Source organism: Camelina sativa, chromosome 16 (assembly GCF_030686135.1).
Source record: "Camelina sativa cultivar CO46 ecotype springtype chromosome 16, ASM3068613v1".
Lineage (NCBI taxonomy): Eukaryota > Viridiplantae > Streptophyta > Magnoliopsida > Brassicales > Brassicaceae > Camelina > Camelina sativa.
In genome coordinates, this window is record NC_141895.1 from 13,508,106 (window position 1) to 13,525,873 (window position 17,768).

The 17,768-nt window shown below is 41.0% G+C and overlaps 1 pseudogene; it reads left to right on the top strand.

Moving 5' to 3' along the window:
• The first annotated feature begins 9,286 nt into the window (after positions 1-9,286).
• Positions 9,287-9,415, top strand: LOC147925462 (small nucleolar RNA R71; annotated as a pseudogene).
• The last annotated feature ends 8,353 nt before the right edge of the window (positions 9,416-17,768 follow it).

Here is a 17,768-nt window from a genome sequence, read left to right on the forward strand (position 1 = left end):
TCGTCCTAAGATAAGTGGATCCCTTGGCTCCACATCCATTTCCAAAACCACGAAGTCGGTTGGTACATTTACTGACCCTACCTTGACCGGCAAGTCTTCCAGAACTCCACTTGGTAACCTCGTAGTTCGATCTGCTAGAACCAATGGTGGTGTCGGTCGACACTAGTTATTTTCTGGTTCGTCCAGATTGATTCAATTGTCGATTTTGGTGGGTTTGGTTTAAGGAAAATGATGTGTGTAGAATTTCACTCCAAATCTTTTACCTGAAAAGACTACACAACGACTGAAAGTGTATAATCAGTGTAGTATTTTAGGATCGATCCCACAGAGAGTAATAGCAAACATGAATTGAATTAAAAGAGAAAGAACTATGGCTAAGACTAAAGAAGATATTGGGGTTTTGGTTTTCCTAATAACTATTGGAAATAAATAAAAACGGTTTAAAATTATAAGGCTAAGGCGTTGGGCGTTTTGGGAGTCATCTCAGGCTCTTCATGGTTGTAAGCAATATCAAGTGTAAGATCTAACAAGTAAATACTAATTTTGGTCTAGGCTCTTAACTACGAAACACTAATGAACTAACAAGCTATTATCATAGACTGAAAGTCTAAAGTCTTCGTACTCAGTTACTCAACTTTCGCAGGCAACAACACATGTCAACCAGCTAGTAAAACAAGTTCGATACATTCACCAAACTCCGCAACTCAACTTACGCAGGTGACGACGCGAGATTTGGGTATAACACTAGTTCGGAGAAGTAGGATAACGCGGTTAGCGCTCCACTTGGTGATCAATCCAAGCACATGCATTAAGATATAGATGTCCCAAAAGAACTCTAATATAAAACCGAAAATAAGATCTAACAACCTAATTGAAGCGAACCTATGAATTCCCCTTGAATCACCCCATAAAACCCAACAAAATAAACTGCTCGCTCATGATGCAAAGAAACAACATTGATATTATAAAGTATAACATCAAAAACGAATCAAATAAACAAAAGGGGTTTAAAGGAAACTTCTCTAGTTATCACAAAAGTAACTTGATCCCAAAAGCAATGTTAGTATGAAATAAGAACGAAAGTAACTTAATCCCAAAAGCAATGATAGTATGAAATAAGAAAGAGTAGAAAGAGTAGAAAGAGGTTGCGGCTGCTTCTTTGGTCGTGGCTATGGCTGCTCCAAAAGCTGTAGAAGATGCACTCGCATCTCTCAGACGGCTGGTCGGCACTTGGTTCAGCAGGCGGGTTCACAGAAGTCGAGGTTGCAAGCTCTGTGGCGCATAAGGCTGCTCTCCAGCAATAGCGAGCTCGATGTCCACTCTCACCCGCATGCCATGCAATGGACTGTGTTCCTCAGCTGCCCTCAGGAAGGGTTAGTTACTCTCTTCCTAGCTTGTGCACGGGTTCTCACCAATCCCCTCTGTGGTTGTATCTCCTATGCTCCACGGGTCCGATGATATCACTCATCAACCTGGTCCGCTTCTCGTTTGGTTGTCCTTGTTCCAAACGGACTACCTCTTTCCTCAACCGACCCTCTTCGGCTAACTTCTCCACTAACTCCATCATAAAGTCTTTAAGGTCTTGGACCATTCCTTGCACTATCGCATCTCTTGATTCATGATCATGGGCCACCTCTTGGCTCCTTGGTTCACCGTCAACCACATTTGCCTCATGTTCCGTGGTTTCCTTAACACGTCCTTCGGGTTCACTCCCGACTCTTATCTTACCACTTTCCGCATTTGCATTCTCTTGATCTTACCTCGGCTCATCCTCAGCCATATGTATAGGTTCACTCTCGGCTTCCACCTCAGTCATACCCCCATGCTCATTCACAGAAACTTATCTTTTTTTAGATGTTTTTAGGTGGTAATACTTATGCATTGAATGTATGCAAACCAGCAAACAGAGACATAAGCAATGATATGATCAAGTGGAAGAGTTTTCAATTCTCTTATGCAGTTGTAGTATAAGAGATGTCAATCCTTAAAGTGTGTGATGTGCATGCAATCAAAGTATAAACAGTAATCCAAGTTAAGCCAAGTATGAAAGTGGGTTTGGTGAAATAGTTTGATGAAAATAATGTAAATGCAGAAAGTAAGATGCTTGAAACAGAAATTAAAATGCAAGTAAATAAAGTAAGCAATGCTGAAATTAAACAAACAGAAGTAAAAGTAGTAGATAAAACAGTAAAGGTGCAGAATTGAAATGGAACATAAAATAAAGGAACAACCAGAAGGTGCTCGATCAAGCACTCGACCATGTGACTAGTCGAGTGGGTTTTGATGAAGAACAGATGCAATCTTGACAAACTTAAACTAAAACATATGCAATGAAACAGGCTAATATGCGATAAGTAAACAATCAAATGACAAAGAAGGCTTCTAGAGATGGATTCATGGGCTAGTGTTCAGGTTGTGGCTATCTAAACTGGTCAACAAACCTCAATCAAACTTGAGTTATCTCTAGACAATGATCTTAATGACTCACTAATCCACTCTCATGACAGAAGTGATCAAGTTACAGTAACATCATAACCCAGCTCTCATTAGTGAAACCATACTGAACATGCATTAAGAACCAGACCATTACTTGTCAAAGACCACCTTGTACACCAATCTCTTAGGACAAGCATGATAATCTCCAGTATTGGCTTTATCTAACAACCTAGACATTGGTGTGATGCTAGGAAGCTTAAGATCTGCTCTTACGCTCTCATATATAAGAACATCTTAGAGCACACCCAACCCAGAAGAGATATTTAAACAAGCAAGCTTGACAATTCCAGACTACCACAGCCCTAAACCAGCCAAATCCATCTCCAGAATCCTATCTCACTACTCAGATGAACAAAACATGATGATGATGAACATAAACCCAGGAAATGATGAAACTTGCATGATAAGCAAGATGAAATGATGAACACCAACTTAATAAAAAGAAGCAAGCTCAGATTCTCAATACACTGAAAGTTATGGAACTTACAAAGTATAGAAATCTGAAAGAAATAGTAAATCCTAAAAACCCTTAAGGGGTAAGAACTAGGTTTTTTTGGTGGCTACATAGATTTTTTTGGCTCAAGAGGCTTTTTTTGCGGCCATGGGGTACAAAGAGTATATATAGAGGGGGAAGGAAGTCCTGATTTGGCTACCAGACAAAATAGCAAGGCGGCTCGAAGTACTCGACCAGATGTGGTCGAGTGGCCGTGGTCGAGTGGTCATCCTTCTGCTTCCCAGCTGTCGAGTCTTGAGTTCCACACGGTCGAGTGCTGTCATCCAACCGGTCAAGTGCTTCAGAGTCAGGCGGTCAAGTGCTCCATGTTTTGTTGGTTTTCTCCTTGGTTCATCTCCTATTCGCTCCATTGATTGTACTCTTCTCATCCCAGATGCTATTTCCGTGCTTCTTGAGTCCAAATCACCTGTTTAAACAAGAAACAATACAAATGCAATGCAAATCCTACTCTAATGCACAAACAGGCGTTAAACTATATAAAAGTGACAAAATAGACTGATAAAACATGTAAAAGATGTAAATAAACAGTGGTTAAACAAGGTAAAATATATACATATCATTCACCTTCTCGGTTTCATTCAATCCCAATCGCCTCATCAAGGCCTTGTTGTTGATCTCCACCTCTAGCAACATTGGATCCCATTGACCCATTCTTCTCGCCTCATTTCTTTGGTTTTTGATCTCTTGAGTCTCCCCACCTTGTTCTTGCTCATTACGGTCTCGGCTTGCCCTCATCAATGGGTTAGCCACTGGTACTCCTTGCTCATAATGTGGTACTTGTACCGCTACAACCCTGGATCGTGTACCTTCTCTAGCCTCTTGGCCTTCTCTTAGTTTCAACAATGAGAGTTGGTACTCCCTCTTCATCACTGGACAACATCTCAACCACTTCCAGGTAATCCTCCTGGTCACTATTATCTGCATTCGGGTTTCCATCACCCTCAGCTACGTTCATTCTCGTGTTCACTCCATCTTCAACATTGGTCTCTGATCTGACATCGGGTTCAGTTTCAACCGGCTCCTTGCCACAATTCTCATCCATAACCTCGGCCAACATATCGATGACTCGAGTTCTCATTCCCTCTCTCTCGTCTTCCGGTACTGATTGCGGTATGGTTACAGTCAAGCCGCGTCCATCTATGGTGCTCTGGATCTGCAATGGTATCTCAGTCTAAACTGCAGCCGCTTGGTCATCCCAACCATCATTGACCTCCTCTTCATCTCCCAAGCATTCGGAAGGATCAGTCTCAATAGACAGCTCCACTCCTTCACCATTCTCTCCTCCATTCACATTTCTGGTAGGTTTGGACTCAACACGTTGGTCCACCTCCTCCTCATAACCATCCAACAAACCATCAAGACTCCAATGCCCTGGACTCTGTCCTCCTGAACCAATGCCACCACTCACATCGTCTAAAGACATCTGCAACACCACCAACACAAAGGTTTCCACGGGTTAAACTAAGGTTTAGAAAATAAAACCTACCGAGTAGAATGAATCAGTTCCTAAGTGATGTGTGCGACTCAATTACTCGATAAAAATTTTGAAAAGCCCAAGTGGATGCACGTCTTTCAACTCGCTCTGATACCACCTGTTGTAACGCCCCCAAACCGTCCTATGGCCGGACTAACCACAGACTGGCCCAGTGGTCGTCACAATCAGACTATTGCCTACGATCCGGCCGAGGTTCCGGAAACGAATTAGGTTCCCCAGCCAGTCCACAAGATCCGTCTATCCGCTACGTACATTCCTTAGGCTTTGCATCCCTTGGTCCGAACGCAGTGTTGTTGGACCCGGAATATCTCCGAAAACAGCTCCACTTGTCCGAATTATATATGAAAATAAACGATTTATTATATATAGAATTAAGTTTACAAAATCTATGCAACCACAAAACAGAAATGTTGTATCCAACTTAACAAAGAAACAAAGAATTAAAAAGATCAACAAGAGACAATGACTTTGCAACACAGCACGAAAACATCCTATCTGATCCATAACACTCGGTACTACCCACCTAATTTTCCTTGCAAAAAAAACAATTGAGGAGAGGGGTGAGTAATCTAGTATTACTCAGTGAGTTGGGTAACCCTTCTAACATGCTAACCCCTTAACATGCTAACTTTCTATAACATGCTATCTCCCTATAACATGCTATCTTCCCATAACATGCTATTTCCCTATAACATGCTATCTTAAAACTTCCAACTACCCCACAAATTCCCCACAATCAAAGCAATTCGGAAGCATAACAAGCAACAAACACACAATCAAGCAATCAAGCAAACAAGACCCGACTCGTCTAGGCCTTGACTCTAACTTGGCCTCCACGCCACTTCACCTTGTAATCACTGCCAAAGTGGAAAGAGCTAGCCATACATCAAGATAACTTGAACACGCTTAACTCCAAAGTCAGGTATCCATACCATGGCTGACACTAGCATATTTCACCCAGGGATATCACAATCAACCTAGGGAACTCATCCCAGACACTCCACAACCTAGGGCCCATCAATCTTTTGTCTTGTCCCAATACTCTTCAGCGTTGATACCACAAAGGCAACCAACCGGACACACCCCAAATCATCCGAGTTGTCACCCATCCCAGGTACACAATCGGGTAAACCGTGCCGCATCGTCATGCGGTTCAGGCTAGTAGCTAGCTAGACCCGAATCCATCCTGCCATGAGATCCCTCTAGATTAGCTCACCGGACTTCCACACACACGTAAGGAACATAGTACGATCTCTAGCTAAGGACCGAGACATTTAACCAGCAAACTAGCTAGGACAACACTTAACTCTAGGACTCAAGACTCCAAGAATTAAGCATGACACAAACAACACACAAGTTGCAAGAAACACATGCTCACAACAACAATCAATTAACACACAAGGCTTAAGCCACAAGAAACAATTCATGCAACTTATGAAAATCCTACATGCATGCATCCTATATGCTCCCAATCCCCATTTTTTAAGTCTTTAAGTCATTAAATCTTACATGCATTTTAATCCCCAAATTCCTCTTATACATGCGGCTCTTTCCTCCCTGGAGATTCTCGCATGTCCTTAGGAAACAACACTCCAATGGTCTGATCTACCATCAGCACCATGAGGTTTAATTCCTTGGTTTTGGGTTCACATGCGGCACCCTTCCTCGCATGGCCTCCCCAACAACCTTCTTCCAATTTTTAGAGGTTAAACTCACATATTAAAATTTTAGGTACATCACACGGCTTTTTCCACCCTTGGAGATTCTCGTATGGACTCACCAAAATCAATCCCCTTTTTCCTAGTCTGATCTCCCATCAGACCTAGGGGTTTAATCTCCCTCAAAAATTATGCAAAATTAAATTATAACTTTTAACATGCATTTCTCAACCCCAAAATTCCCAAAATCGATCATGCAAGGCATTCCCCACTTGCATTAGATTTTTAAAATTATTTCCACCCTTGAAAAAATTCTTAAAAATTCTAAAACTCAACATGCAAGGCATATCACATTTGCAAGTGATATTAGAAAATTATTTTCACCCTTGGAAAATTCTTAAAAATTCTAAAACTCAACATGCAAGGCATTTCACACTTGAAGTGATTTTAGAAAAATTATTTCCACCCTTGGAAAATTCTTAAAAATTTAGAAATCCATCATGCAAGGCATTTCACAATTGCATGAGGTTCTAAAAATTATCCCCCAATTTCAAGTTTTAAAATCATTAGATCTAGCATGCAAGACATTTCACACTTGCATCTAGTCTAAGATCATGCCATTCTCCCCCAAGAATGCTGAAAATCCCCCTTCGTCTACATGCAATCTATAGGTCTACATGCAAACTCTACATGCAACTCTACTTGCAACAACAACAACAACAACAACTAGGGCCGATGCAAGAGCTAGAGAGCTCACATCCCCTTAGATCCACAACTCACCTTAGCTTTGAAGATCTTTGGCTTGATTAGAACTCCACCTCACCACGCCGATCTGACAGCACCTCCCCTTGAGCGAGCTTCCCACCGACGAGATCTTCTTCTTCTTCTTTCTCTTTGCTCAAAATCACAAGATTTCTTCCGCAAAAAGTTGAGAGAAACATTTGGCAAAGCTTTGGTGTTTAGAGAGAGTGATGTCGAATATGAGAAGCCATGGGGGTCTATTTATAAGCCCACACTCGATTTTTAGGTTCAGGCAACTGGCAATTTTGGCTTGACAAGTGTCAAAAAAATTGCATGCAGTCTCCCCCACGCGCGCGTGTATCTCTTTCCCTTGCAGAGACTCTTCCACTTCCTCGTCTTTCCCTCGTCCTTCTTGCGTCCTAAGTACGTCCGTACTCGTCCGCCGAACCATTTTCTCGCCCGCGAGTCTAATTCCTCGGTAGTCCTCGGTCCTCATGTTCGTGACTCCAGCATTCCTCGTCTTCCTCGGACCCCTTGTCCGTGACACTAATATTTCTCGGCTCTCTTCGGACTTCCCGTCCTGTACGTCTGATCCGTCCGTCGTCTGGGGTACATCGTCCGTCAGACTAGTACACGGCCATTCCGTTCCCATGGTCCGTCTTACATCCCACGTACCGTTTTTCCACGGCCATTACTATTCTTTTCCTTCCTTTCGTCCTTTCACCAATTTTTCTCGATCATGCATTCACCACAGTTCCGGATGTCCCAACGGTTCCCATTCGTTCTTTGGTTCTGGACCTTCCGTGTCTTGGGTAACTTTAGGTACAAGTGACTTAGCCAGTCTCCAAAATTTCCTTTTCTCTGTCTGTCTGAGACATCTCCACGTCCTTCGTACATGTCCATCGCGTCCGGGACGTACTCTGTGATACGGGTCACTACAGTGTTGGTAATTGTGGATGCTCCTTGGTTGATTTGCTTCAGCTTGTTGATGTTAGGATCCATCGGCTCTTCATGTAATGGGTTGGTTGGCCATGGTTTCGGTTTGGAGATAGTCGGATAGGACTTCTTCTTGTTGATGTTAGCAAATGTTGTCCTCTTTGACTTGTGTTCGATGATTGCTCCAACAGTAGCTAGGAATGGTCTTCCTAAACTCAAAGGTCTCTCGGTCTTGTCTTGCATATCTAGGATGTGAAAATCGATAGGAACTATGCAATCTCCTACGACAAGTTGTAGGTCTCGACCAAATCCGTCGGGAACCTTTTGTGATGAGTCTCCAGAGACTAAACTGAGGTTGGACGGCGATATGTCTCGAAATCCTAGTGTATCAGCTACACTTCTTGACATAACATTAACATTAGAACAAGAATCACAAAGAGAGTTAGAGAATTCAATGCCTGTTATGGAGCATGAGCAAACAAAGCGTCTTGGATCTTTAGCTTTAGGTAGTCTCCTTAAGGGGTAGTGTCTTGCTGTTTCTTCATCAAATTAACATGCCATACGAATAACATCTTCATGAGACTCAAAGAGTGGTACCATAGGGTTGGGTTCACGGTAGGTGAGGGCTGGTACGGCTGAGATAGCATCGCAATATCCTTTAGGATTCTCTTCGGGTTTTCCCGAAAGTACACCAACTTGGCATGGAACGGCATTAGCGGTTTGAGCAACTTAAGTTTCCAGCTTCTTGACATGGATAGAAATGCTTTCAAACTTCCCATTTAGTTCAGTATAGATGTTATCCATCCTTGAGTTGATCTATCTTGATTGCTTTTGAAAAGCAACAAGGAGCTCTTGCATCTTTGTATCGACATAGGCATCGGCTTGAGTGGTAGGCGCCTGGGCTGGTCTAGATTGGAAAAGCGGCTTGTTGTTGATGTTTCCACCGAAATGTTGCCTTGAAAGCGGTTAGCTTGCTGAGGATAGTTCTGATCTTGGGGATTTTCCACATTTGGGTTCCTATAAGAAAGGTTAGAAATATTTCTAAAATTGTTGTTGAAGTTGTTGTTGTACCCTCGGTTTTGGAAGTATCCTTGAGCACCAACATAGTTGACTTCTTCTTCTTGGTCATCAGAATCTTCTTGGAAAGGCTCCATGTTTCCATTGTTAACAGTCTCACAAGCATTTACTCCACGTTGTTGGTTCCGTAGAAGTTGGTTCATCATGTTCTTAAGATCGGCAATATCTTTAGCATCGGAATTACTAGAACAGATGGTTCTATCAAAATAAGTGCAAGTGTTGCTACTACTTGCGGCGAGGTTGTCGATGAGAGCTTGTCCTTCTTGAACGGTCTTCGTAGTAAAATCTCCATTGCTGGCCGTGTCGAGTGAAAGTTGATACTTAGGGTGTAATCCTCTATAGAAGGTACTTAAGAGGTTACCTTGAGCAAAACCATGATGGAGACAGTCACTTTCATAGTCCTTGAAACGTTGCCATGCTTCATAAAAAGATTCGACCGGTCCTTGTTGAAAACTTTGCAGCTTGTTGCGAAGAGAGTTCGATCTCGATTTTGTGTAGAAGTGGTTGAGAAAGGCTGACTTGCATCCTTCCTAGCTAGTGATCGATCCAGGAGGTAGAGACTTTAACCATCTATGAGCCTTGTCGGCTAGAGAGAAAGGAAAAAGCTTACACTTCAATAATCTTAGGGAATTCCATTGGTTCTTGTTTTAGAGCAGATTTCTTCAAAAAGATCAATGTGGTCAATCGGGTGTTCAGTAATATGGCCATGGAACTAATTTTGTTTCACCAAACCAATAATTTGAGGTTTAATCTCGTAATCACGTCATGGAGGATGAGTGATACGGATAGCAGCGCGGTCTTGAACGAATTGGTTAGGAGCATCATAATCAGCAATGGTACGGTTAGGTGCGGCACGTCTTAGAGGGTGCACATAAGCAGGTTATCTTCCGCCAACTTGAGGTAGTGGTGGATTAGAAACGAGAGCAGGCTGGTGAGGAGCCTTGAGTTTGTCTCCCACGCCTAAAGGATTAGCATCACGAGGAGCTTGTAGATTTTCTCGGCCAAAAAGAGGGTCGAGTTGCGGATCAGCGGCTACAAGTTTGGGGTTACCACCTTGTGCGAGAAATGGTTCTCCTTGCTTGTTGAGGGCAGGAGGTATCAGCGGTTGGTCGAGGTTAAGGGGACCTTGGTCCTAGTTCTTTTCTTCGGCCATGAGTTATTGTTTTCAAAGTTTCCTAAGCTCACGTTCTAGTCGATCAATGTCTTGAATTGGAGATACGGCTCCAGAGGTTTGACTCCTATTCATGCACTACAAAATTCAAAAACAGAAACTAAAAGGGAAAATAGAGGTTATCGAAAAACAAGAAAATTAAAACTAAAATTGAAAAATTCAAAAGAAAAATTCAAAGTATCTTAGACAAAAGTTCTTATCAAATTCAATGGGCAGCTAGTTACTCCCCGACAACGCGCCTAAAACCTTTGATGTGTGTATAATTTCACTCCAAATCTTTTACCTGAAAAGACTACACAACGACTAAAAGTGCGAAGTTAATCAGTGTAGTATTTTAGGATTGAACCCATAGAGAGTTATAGCAAACAGGAATTGAATTAAAAGAGAAAGAACTATGGCTAAGACTACTATTGCAAATAAAAAAACGGTTTAAACTATAAGACTAAGGCGTTGGGCGTTTTGGGAGTCATCTCAGGGTCTTCATGGTTCTAAGCAATATTAAGTGTAAGATCTAACAAGTAAATACTAATTTTGGTCTAGGCTCTCAACTACGAAACACTAATGAACTAACAAGCTATTATCATAGAATGAAAGTCTAAAGTCTTCATACTCCGTTACTCAACTTTCGTAGGCAACAACGCATGTCAACCAGCTAGTAAAACAAGTTCGATACATTCACCAAACTCCGCAACTCAACTTACGCAGGTTACGACGCGAGGTTTCGGTATAACACTAGTTCGGAGAAGTAGGATAACGCGGTTAGCGCTCCCGTTCTCTAGATCAGCACTTGGTGATCAATCCAAGCACATGCATTAAGATAAACATGTCCCAAAATAACTCTAATATAAAACCGAAAATAAGATCTAACAACCTAATTCAAGCGAACCTATGAATTCCCCTTGAATCACCCCATAAAATCCAACAAATTAAACTACTTGCTCATGATGCAAAGAAACGACATTGATATTATAAAGTATAGCATCAAAAACGAATCAAATATACAAAAGGGGTTCAAAGGAAACTTCTCTAGTTGTCACAAAAGTAATTGATCCCAAAAACACTGATAGTATGAAATAAGAAAGAGTAGAAAGAGAGAGATGGCGGATCATCAAGCTTCAAGAGATACAATAAGTTGCGGCTGCTTCTCTGGTCGTGTCTAGGGCTGCTCCAAAAGCTGTTGAAGATGCACACTTGAAACCCTAAGTCTTTAAGAGTATTTATAGGGTTTTGTCTTGAATTAGGGTTTGTAAGGATAAAAATGTCTTTTCTTCTTGAGTGCAGGACAAGAGGCAGCGAAAGAGGCTTCTGGACCGTGGAGGAGGCTTGGACTGGGCCGTGGAGATGGTCGCTTGTCAGGCCTTCAATAAAAGCCCATCGGCTGGATGGTTCTCCTTATGTCGGTTTGTAACACGTCTTGGTAAATCGGGCATAACGTCCTGATGCGTGAACGGATTGACTTGATTCCACTTCGAGGAAAAAGATGACTCTTTCAGATCTCCTTAGACACCAAGCACGTCAAAATGTGAGTTGTGGAAATGCTTTAAACGTTGCCCGTACTGTAAAGCTTTAAACGTATTTTCCTTAACTTTTGGTCCAAATTGCTATAAAACCTGTAAAACCTTCTTTAAACCTAAAATACTTGATAATAGACCTTTTATACCTGAAATCTCATCAAACTCTTCCTAAATAATGATGTTATTAGAAAACTATAGAACCAGATTATTTAAGTGGCAAGTCGACCTAGGTCGTGCAGTTTTTCTTGTTTTGGCTGCTTAACAGAGAGAAAAGGAGAGAAAACAGTTTTTAAAGGTTCTTGAGAGTGTTTGTGAAATTTCAAGGTGTTTTTGGTGAGATCTTTCTGTGGGAGTGAAGATCCAGGGCTAGGAACGTGTTAGAAGGTTGCTGGTTGTGTAGGATTCGTCATTGTTGGTGAGAAACTTCCTGCAAAGAGGTGAGTCAATAACCATGGCTGATCTAAGCATGTGATTCCTTGTTCTTGCTTGTTTGTTGTTGTTTTGTGTGTTATTCTTGCTGTGATTGGTTGCTACAGGTTCCTACGGACGTTTATGGTATGGGTTTTGAGTATTGGACGAATTGGAAGAGGTTGGGGAGTGAGATTCGACTCTCGGCTTCGAGCGGATCGCTGTTGCAGAGGGAGTGTCGAATTGGTGTCGGTCGACACCAGCAAAACGGCATCGATCGACACTGTGGGGTAGTGTCGGTCGACAGCAAGGCCACTGTTGGTCGACACCTCCCTTCCAGCGAGATGATGTTTGTTTTCGTGGTTTGTATGTTTTGTTTGTTGTTGTCTGGAACATTTGAATCACTGTTGCTTGTGTGTATAGCCCAGTAGATGGGATGATTGCCTCACTGAGTGTTTATCAAATACTCATGCATCTCAATTTGTGTTTGTGGTGCAGGTAAAGGTAAAGTGTGATCGTAGAATCAAGGCGATGAAGAAGAGGATGTTCTAGGGACTCGATTCGATGTTTTCTGGTATTGTTAGGTTGATAGAGTTGGGTCTTTAGAACTTGCTAGGTTGTTGGTTCTCTGTTTCTTGTTGTTTGATATTGGAATTGCTATGTTTTGGATATTGGTTATTTATTTATTGGATATGATTGGTTTATTGTTATGGTTTATGTTTTCTGCTGTTTGGTTTAATTGTGGTTAGGAGACTAGTGGGTATAGGACCACTAGTTCTAGAGTATTTATTTATATCACTATTATTATTATTTTATTTAAATTAAAAAAAAAAAACGGGTCAGGTCGTTTCAGTAAGCCTCACCAACTCATCTTCTCAATATCATATCCCCTTGTGGGCCATTAAATTTTAATAGTTGTCCTTATTTAAATATTGTCGGCTAGGACGGTGGTCTTCATTTATTTAAGTATTGGGACAAAGTTGTGGTCGATGAAATTTATGATCTCCAGATGAAGAACCTTGAGAAGGAGGACATAATTGCTTACCTGACTCGCGGACCTAATGATGAGACCGTTGAACCCTCGATGATTTGGGCTGAACTAAAATAACAGCGCAAAGAACAAAGGGAACTCCAACAAAATGTTTGTGCAAGCTATGATGGCTATACAGAGCTAAGAGATGAGTTTATAGCCAATTACAGTAATCAACAATCCTCACCTAGGATGTCCGGTTGTAGTAAATGTCCCACCGATCTCTTATATGTTGCCATTTATTTCCTTTCTGTTGCCATCCTCGTTACCATGTTTTATTCTGCTTTAAAATAGGACGTCAGTCTAGATCTAATTCATATGTTGTCCACTAAGTATTATGGTACGTCTGTACTTGTAATAGACTAAAATATTGTGTACGACAACTGTTTAAGAAGTTACAATTATTGTCCACTTCCAGAATTCTAATGCATTAAATGTTGTCCACTACTCATGTCAACATGTTTTAGACCAAAACACAAACTTGTGGAGGAAGTGGAAAATGAGATAGAGGACAAATAATGTTTGCGGCATATGATTTCTGCCAGTGTGCACAACAAATTACCCAGAACCAAAAATGGTTGTTTCCTATTCTACTCACTTCTACAAATTTCCAAAAAACGCAAAAAATGAAGTAAAAGACAACTTTCTCATGCGTTATATGTTTTCCACTAAGTTTTTCAACATTTTCTAAAGCAAAAACATGTGGAGGACAAACAAAACATAGAGGAGAAATAGCGTATGCGGCATATGTTGTCTACTACAACAGACAAATAAATTACCCAGACCAAAAAATAGTGGGTTCATTTGACATACCACTACTAAGTTTGAAAAAACGTAGAAAAGATAACAACTACTTTTCTATCAACATAGAGCATGTCTTTCTGTTGTGCCCACGTCCAAAGCATCTTCCACACTTGGTCACTCTCTTTTTTTCTGTTAAATAATGTGCACACACATTGTAATGTTACTATATTTCCCCCTGCAACATTAATGGGAAAGAGTTAAGTAAAATTATGTATACTTACGTGATGCACTTCACCTCCGCTAGAATGCCTGCATCTTTCTCATTTGGGACCGACATAATTAGGCCTTCGTACTTTTTCAACGATGCTCTAACAAAGTAGCACTCATCAACAAGTGAGTATTCATCCACATCCATTACCCGACTTGCAGACAATGCATGACATTGATGTAGTACTTTTACTTCAATTAAATTATCAATCCACAATCTGCATTAATCAACTCGCTAAGATTACACAAAGATGCTTAATCTATTCTTAAATAGGAATTGGTTCTTTGTAACAATCTTAACTAACTAACTGCTCAACCAGCAAACTCAAAGAAACAGAGCACAACCAGCAACAAACTTTAAATCAAGATTAAACAAGTGAACCTTGGGCACAGTAATTGACTTAGGATATAGCTAACCAATCCTAGATGTCTAAGCAACAATCAAGAACAATCCTATGGCTAAGAACACTAATGCAAATCAATCCATTTCCATGATAGAGATTCCTATGCTAATTAAGTGATAATCAACCTTTTCCAAAGGCAATCACAAGACAAGCATGCATTAAGAACAAGTCTCAATACCACTAAGCACCCTAATCATCAATTTCCATTGGCTAGGAATGCGAAGCTCTTGAATAGTTTGGTTCAGGAATTTCATCAAACACCTTATGGGCATGAAATTCCTAGAGTCTAGGATAAACATGATCAAGGCTGATCTAGCATTATAAACACCAAACAAGATAGGAAACACAAAAATAAAGCCCTAAACATCAAAGATCAATCATCTATCTCCCTAATCTACCTAGCCCAAAGTTCTAAAAGATCTACTCACTCATCATCATGATCACACAAAGGAAATGATTTGATCTTTGTGAAATCATGATAAGAGATTATAGCTTAAGAGATTTGAAAGAGAAATTGCTATTAAAAACTTAGAAGTACTCAATCATTCAACAAACCAAGAGTAGATGAGCTTAAGAACTCTAAGTGGCTGCTAAACAAGAGATAAACAAAAGATAAGTCTCCCCTTAATAGGATTAGAGTATTTATAAGAAAATAAAAGAGAACCCGGGTCAACCCAAAACAAACTGGGTCAAACCCGGATCAAAACTAAAACAAGTGTGGTGTTGGCTCCAGCGGCCATGGCTTGGCCGCTTGGTGTGGCCGCTTGGTGTGGCCGCTTGGCTCCATCGGCCATGGCTTGGCCGCTTGGTGTGGCCACTTACTCTCCCTGATCTCCATCCAACTGAACTCCATCGGCCATCGTTTGGCCGCTTGGGCTAGACTGCTTGCTTCACTCGGCCATGGTTTGGCCGCTGGACTTGGCCGTGTATAGTCCCTGATCTTGACGTATAGGAGCTCCATCGGTCATGGCTTGGCTGATGTTCATGACCGCTTGCTTCACTCGGCCATGGTTTGGCCGTTGGTCTTGGCCGCGTGTGGCTCCTGTCTTCACTCTGTCTGTATCTACGTCCACTCAAACAGGTATAACTCTTTACACGCACCATTGCAAAGCTTACGTAATTGCCAATAACTTAGCTGAAGAACTCTGGAGCTAAATCCCAAGGCAAGGTCTTCATACGAGTCGATCTTTGAGGGACTGCAGACTGGTTCCGAATCATCAATCATCTTGTGTGCATCCAAATGTGTGTCTTCCATTATATTGCTAATTATTGACTTATTTGGCTCCAAAGCAAACTTTACTTGTACATCTCTACTCCTATATCTGCGATAACAAACTTGATGCAAAATGCAACCTAAACAATCTAAATGCTCATGAATATGCACAAAACAATGAAGAATTAAGCTCTAAAATTACATAAAACACAAGATATCAGACAGCATGGAATTTTGAGAACACATAAACCCTACATGTGCATGTTTTTATTCTCCAAATCAACCGGGAAAACACAACCATTGTCATCGTTAACTTGGTAAATCTAGTTACTAATCAATTCAACCATTGACACAATCGGATATTCAACAGCCTTTTTCATTGTTCTGTTGACTGACTCTGAAATGTTGCTACTCATTATATTGTACCGCATTCCGGCGGGGAAGTGTGAAAGTGTCCAATGAGGAACCTATTTCCGTCAGATAATCCGCACATGTACACCTTTGATCACGATGCTCTATTTCTCTCCACCAGTGCCTAAAATCACCAATTGTATAGGCTCATGCAGCTTTAGAAACTATTCCAGTTAGGCCTTCACAACCAAAGCTATGTTTCACGTTCCTAAAAAGATGGACAGTACAAGTTGCATGGTGCGCAACTGGGTAAACTTTCGCAAGAGCAGAATAAATAGCTGCATGTCTGTCAGACACAAACACAAGGTCTTTCTCGTCAGGGACAAACTTTTGCAGGTTCCTAAAAAACCATGCCCATCCAGCATCATTCTCTTTCTCAAGTACACCAAATCCAAGACGATAAATCTGCATATTCCCGTCTTGTCCACTAGCTGCAACCAAACATGCTTTATACTTTCCTTTCATTGTAGTGCCATCGATCACAATAACCTTCCGCAAGTACTTATAGCCAGCGATGGAAGCCCCAAAAGCTAAGAAGAGATATTTAAACAATTTTGAACATGTGATCACGTTCAGCTCTTCCAAAACCATACTAGGCAGTTAACAAGCCATTGGCCCCTTCTTCCCGTTCGCAAATTGAGAGTGCAGTAAATTGGTTAGTATCTAAGCTGAGGCCTTCTCACCATATCTAGACTTGCATGAAACATCGTAGTTGTGTTTCAACGTAACAGTTTTTATTTCTAAATTTTTGGAATTTGGGTGTGTAGTAGCATAGATCTGCCACCCACAGTTCTTATCTACGCAAGTAACAATTACTCTCCCTTTGTCAGACTTCCCAATTCTGAATGTGAAAAGCTTTTTCAGAGCATAAACAGCCAAATTCTTCAGAAGTTTCTTCTTATTAGCAAATACTCGGCCAACATAAATTGAATCACTTCGTCTTTTTAGGTCCATGTTCCTCTCTTCTTCCTCTCGCCTTAGCATGCCGCAGACCCTTAAACGAGAGAGCGAGAGCTTCTGAGAGAGATCTTGAGCGAGTCAAACACATTTTCTACTTTGTTAGGATTTTATTTTCATTTCTTTTTGCTATTCTTTTAGATTTTGGTTCTGTACTCTTCTACTATATTTCTATTTTCAATACAATGCAATTTTCATTTATCTATGCTTTTGTGTTTTCTGCAATGAGATCTGAGTAGTGAAATAAGGTTTCTAGGGATGGGATAGACGATTTTGTGTTCTTGATCGGTTAGGATGTCTTAGCTTGGATATTTTTGTTTTATAAATTCCCTTCTAGATTGGTGTTCTTAATGCTATCAACATACCGAGAGGTTGAGATTAGATCTAGGGTGTTTTACCATCGAGAGGTGTAGATGAAATGCTTGAATCAATCAATGCCAGAGATTTTCTCACTTAGCCTAAGAGATTAGATGAGTAAGGGGTTTATTGACAATAATGAATCCGTTTGTATTGCCTGCTTGGTCATGTTTCTCCAACGAGAGTTGGGTAGGGGAGTGATTAAGGTTGATTGTTTCTATCACGAGAGTGTTTTAACAAGATTTTAGAGATTCATTGTCTAGGGAATGTAGGACATCCATTCTGGTCAGGAACGCTTAGGAGTCGAGTACCCCATCCTTAGGAGCTTTTGCATCTTGACTGTTGACATTTTTATTAATAACTCGATCCCTTACC